Raw genomic sequence first — 5,677 nt, forward strand, 5'->3', positions numbered from 1 at the left:
GCGGGCCCGGCCTTTATATAGGCCCCGCCCCCCGCGCACTCGGCCGCGCGCGCTGACCTCAGCGCGCACGCGACCGTCCCCCCGCCCTCCTTTCCCGGAGTTGTCGCGAGAACTCCACGCAGCTCAGTGGCCGGTGAGGGAAGCGCTCCCAGATGTGTCGCGAGACTTTGGGGAGCCGGTCCCGCGCGGAGTCTCCGGCGTTACCGCGAGGTTTCCCCTCCCCCCGCTCCAGCCCGGCTCTTCTCGGGAGGAGAGCGGCGGCGAATTCTCGCGAGATCACGCTCCCCCCCTCAACACACAACCTGCGCCGCGTTGTCCTTTTGTTCGCCGCCCTCGCGAGAGCGCCCCGCGCGAGCGCGCGGCGAGACGCCTCTAGAAGGAGGCGGGCCCTGAGTCACGTGGGCGGGCGCCGTCGCCATCTTGTCGCTCCCCCCTCGGCGGGCAGTGGCGCAGCGCGTAATGGCGGCGCGGCGGGAGGAGGGGCTGGTCCAGAACACATCGGTCTTCTTGCCCCAAGTGCCGGCCCCGACACACCAACCTGCGGCTCTGCAGGCCTCAGACCGTACCCTGTGCTTACTACCCAGCGGCACATGGCTGTGAGCCCCTCATCCCAGGGTGGTGGGTTCCACTAGGCATTGCACATACTCATAATCTCTTTCTCCAAGACCCTTAGCCATCAAACATACTGATATGCCAAAGGGCTACCCTTATTTTCCTTATAGTGTCAGTTTTGTCATCTATCTCGACGCTCACATATAGCCCCACCTTGAATTCATCAGAACTTTGAGCCTGTAAGCATCAGTCAAATAGTGAGCACTGAACAGCCTGTCATTAGAAAATATACAAATAACCCCATTCCCTCCTATCACAGCCTGCTGACACAGAGAATAGTAAAGCTGCTTCCATGAATCTGGGTCAGTAAAAGTACTGACAAACATGCTTGGGGGGTCAGGACACAGCCCGGGCTCTGAAGTCACCAGGAAAAGGACACGGGGTTTGACTCTTCTTGATCCACACACAGCAATTATTCCTCCATTTCTCTCCTCCTCAGGCTCCTGCCTCTTCCAAGAAGAAAACCACAGGAAAGTGCATTCTCCAGAAGGATGATTCACCATGGGAGTTAAAAACAAGACTGAACTTTTCCACACTATTCATGCATTAAACAGCCCATCTTTGCCCAGGCTTTCCTTAAAATTTGAGCTCTAGAACCAGTCTTCCCATAGCAGAAATTGAGCCCCACGATTTAAACATCCCCAAACAAGTCCTTGAATGAGCAGCACATGCCCCTCAGAGACAAACTACTCAATTCTCTGATACTCTGGTCTTAAACATTTACCAGTCCTCTGCTTTCACCTTCCATAATACTTCTATAGCCAGCTACAGCTCCAGAGTTAAAGATTTATGCTTGTATTTCCTCCCCAGGTGTACCTATTTATATAATATAAAAGCTCACAGGTTTCTTCATTGGGGCTGCCTGACAGTTAAAAGGAAAAAGTTTCTGTGTTTTTTAAGAAGCTATTACTGGATGTAGGCCCAAATTTTGTTTTTTTGGAAAGTAAGTTTCAAATAATACTTTTTAATTCCTTTTCTTCTTATAACTTTGCAGACAATTCTAAATTCTAAACAATTCAACAGTTCCCTTTACATCCCTGCAAGGTCTGCAGTGTTTTACAAACAAGGGCACTGTTTGTGATAATTCATATGCACTGGAAAATTACATGAATTAATCCTTTGTGTGCAAGTTTTGGAAGTATCACAGCAATTTAAACCCTGATCCTGCAGTCAGGGAAGTCAGTTTTTGGGAAAGTCAGTTTTCCCTCCAAGTTGCCATCTGCACTAGGCAGTACTATTCTCAGTTTCACTTTTAATTCTCCCACAGCTGACTCAGATACAATTCCCTGGAGGAAGCTGAGAAGCTCCTGAGCACTTGAGTCAAGACCAGAGTCTTGACAAGCCCTTCTCACTTTAAATTAAGCAACTTTTTGCCAATGGGCTCAACCAAAACTCCTCAAAACCTGACACTGCTGGGTGCTTGAAAACTCAGTTCTTAAATCTCAGCAAATTCCTAAATCTGGTATTCCTTCACCTGCAGAGTCCCCTCAGGCAGGCATTCTGAAAGGCAACACTGATAGCTCCAAAGCAGCCAGAAATGCAGCTTTCTGAGTCTCGAGGATGTTGCCTTGGGAAGCCAATGTCACCCTCTGCCACCAAGCCATGTATGTGTGTTGTGAAGTCAGTGTGTTTATGGAGTTATATCTGACTTTCAGAGTGTTTTTACCCAATGCTGACAGATACTGACCTTGTGTACACGAGTTTCCTTATCCATTCTGAAACTATCAACAGGTCCTACGCTACTGACCATCTTAACAAGCAGATTTCTCATTGTACACAACTATGGACTCACTCCTAAGGATAGGAGGTATTTTATAAATGGTAAAGTAGCTCAGACATCCAAAGTGTGGTAAAAAATTAATCCTACCATGGACATAATTCTCCAATTGCAGTAGTGAAGACTTGTTTCTTGTTCTACACAGCTGCCTATGAGGCTAAGACCCCAGAGCACATTTTTGTGAGTCTTTCATACTTTAAGATAGCAGGGCAATCAAAATATAAATTTAACATTGTCCAACCACAAATTAGCAAAGGGATTTGGAAACAGTCTTTAGTCAACAGTGAATATCTCTCATTAATATCAGAGATCTGTCTTTAGCAGCATCATTTCCACATGCACCATCTGATCAGTTCCCAAATTTCCGTGGACATTTTTAGGTTTCAAAAGGCAGAATCTTAGTGTGCAGGGCAAAGCCACTGCACTGAACCCAAGGATTACTAAACTGTGCCTGGACAGCTTTTGACAGAGTATTTACAAAATACTCCTCTATGCTGCAACACTTTGTTCTCTCACTGCCTTTGCTGAGTACACCTCTATCCTCAATCTTAGCACATAATGCCTTTAACTCATGTGAAGATTCAAAGGCAATCTGATTAAGAGCTGCTCTGTCCTTTGGCCAGTGTGCTGCCACCCAAGCCTTGCTGGTCCCCTTGTCTCTCCACACTCCCAGACTGGTAGGTAGAGTGCACATGGTTGATTGGAGGGAGCCTAGTGAAGAGCAGGTTTATGATGATTCTCTGAAGAGATGCCTAAAATTTGTTTTCCAGCTTCAAAGAAATTCTCATCTTGTCCTGAAAAAAAACACAAAAGACTATTTACAGAAAGCAGAGACTCTTAGCTGAAAGGAGAGACAGAATTGGGAAGTTTTATAAGCTATTACTCTAGAGCAGTGATACACACAAAACATTTAGTCACTTCAAACATACACTAGTCCTTATCTGAGGCAGCACTCAAGGCCTCTCTCTCTCTCTCTCTTTTCTTTCTTTAGTGTAGTCCTATTTTTATTTTCTGTAATGATTTAGTGACATGATCAAGTAGTCACAGGCTTCTGTGGGAACTGAGGAAATATAAGCATAGTTTTGTTCTTATTCTTGTTATGGAAGGATCAGACACAGGGGAAAATGAGGCTATGAATGTGGACTCCAACTTTTAGGGGATGGAAGAGGGAATGTTTTTTGACTAAAATAACAAGGGTTGTTGTCCCAAGTGGAAGAATGAATGGAGAGAACATGGCAATTCTCTGAACATTGAAATTTTCTGAGTTGGGCTCTATTTTCTCATATCTTTAGATTCCTTGCTAGCTTGGATTTTAAAAACCTTAATAATTTTTGTTTCTCTGGATTCAGATTTCTCTATCATCCCCACTGGACTCCAAATTATATTGCCTCCTTCTTTCACTCTCCAAGTTTATTCACTGCTTTGTCTTCCCAAATGCTGTTTTCCATGTTCCAATTAGATTAAGGGCTTGTCTGCACAGGAAAGTTACACTACTATTAATTTGCAGTTTGCTTTAAAGAAATTATGTTAAACCTGGGCAGAAGGCCATGTGGACTCCCTGGTATTCCTCTGCAGGAATACAAATGGCTTATTTCAGGTTAGAGCAGGTCAATTAGGAACAGGAAGAACTTGCAAAGCAGTAAGTTTTCCTACATCAGAACAAGGAGTCCAGCAGCTCCTTCTGCAGATTGTAACCTCCAAATGGGAAGAAAGGCTGGAGGCATGGTCTTGACCTGTGCAGGAGCGACAAAATGCTGGACAGAGGTAGCACAACACCAGGTGACTGCTCCTGTCGCTGCCCTGGCTCAGGCTGTGGAGCAGCTCTTGCCCACTGCAGCCTTTTTTCTACCAGGACAGACCAATCCACAGCACTCACAGGACAGAAGTAGGGACTGCTGCCTCTGTGCAAGGTATTTGCTTCTACTCTGTTCATGTAGGTATTAAAAACTGAGTCCTCTGCCAAAAAAAATTGCACTATAATGTTGTTCAGTACATCAAAGTCATGAGTATCCATCTACTGCCCCTCTTTAAATGAATGCCCGGAGTTAACTATTGGTTTATAAGTAGATTGTAATTTTATGAGTGTGCCTTTCTCTTGTAGGCAAGCCCAAAGAAGAGAAGATGAAGACAAAAGAAGAGAGCCATAGCAGCAAGAAGAAAGGAAAGAGGCATGTCAGTAAATCTTGGATTCACATTCTCATTGTGAACTGGTTTGAACTAGTAAGCTTGTAATTGCCTAAATCAAAATAGGCACCTAGTCAAGATGGCTCCTACATTAATCAGCATCAGTTATACTTTGAAGGAGGCACTAATGTTTCTCATTTCGATTTCTGTAAGGCTGTTCTAATTACCATTTCTAAATACGAAGAGTGACTTTTATGTTATGTAACATAAATGTAACATTAGAGTCTTCTTTGGAAGCCCTTCAGAGTGTCACTGATCAAATACCACTTGCCAGCATTGTCCCCTCTGGTGTGCAGGGATTTGACTTCAGCTGCCAGCTGTGAGCACCTGGCAAGGCCTGAACTTTGCAGGTAATGGTTGTGCAATGTGGTGGAGCTGCCAGGAGTGCTTGAATTAAGAGAGTGGCCTCAGCCATCCGAGGAATGCCCAGTGTTGCTCCTTATTAAGTGAGAGGGTGAGTCTGACAGCTCAGAAATGCCTGTGGGGTTGTCAGGGTCCTGAGGACACCCCCAGCTTCCCACACCCTGCCAGGAACTGAAAGGACAAATCATGAAGCCCATGAAGCAAACCCAACACTGGTCTTTGGAAGGAAGGGGGAAGAAGGTCCCTGTTCCTATTTTCCTCGCCGTTGCTGCAGTGTTGGTTCTGTCACTTGGCAGGGGAAGGTTCACCAGCAGGGGAATGGGAGTGGTTTAGGGACGTGTAATATAAAGGTTGGTGGCCTGAGTTAATGTCACCAGGTTAGCAGGTCATCAAAACCACAGGGCATCGACCATGTCAGGGCATTCAGATCTGAAAGAAACATGATTAGTCCTGATGACTGCCAGAGCTGAGACAGGTGGAGATACTGACAGTTCCAAAGAGCTACAAAAAGATATCCAAACCCTGAGCATAGTCACCAATCCAAGAGTAACCCAACCCAGGTCTTCAGAGCTGGTGTCCCTTGTGTTCCCCATGGCATCACACAGATCCTGGACCCATTAGCTAGGCACAAACTTCATGTTGCCTGGATTTTTGGTTAAATGGTTTAACCATGCTGGCCTGATGCCTGGTGGCTGCTCTTGTGAGGGTGAGAATATGAATGTGGCTGAGCGAAACCTGTTT

At 45.7% G+C, this 5,677-nt stretch overlaps 1 long non-coding RNA gene across 1 annotated transcript; it reads left to right on the top strand.

The window, feature by feature from the left end:
• The first annotated feature begins 265 nt into the window (after positions 1-265).
• Positions 266-1,176, top strand: LOC117243893. Its single transcript, XR_004495890.1, has 2 exons — positions 266-618; positions 1,052-1,176. It is a non-coding gene; the product is annotated as an uncharacterized LOC117243893 (long non-coding RNA).
• The last annotated feature ends 4,501 nt before the right edge of the window (positions 1,177-5,677 follow it).

This window comes from Parus major, chromosome 1, assembly GCF_001522545.3.
Source record: "Parus major isolate Abel chromosome 1, Parus_major1.1, whole genome shotgun sequence".
Lineage (NCBI taxonomy): Eukaryota > Metazoa > Chordata > Aves > Passeriformes > Paridae > Parus > Parus major.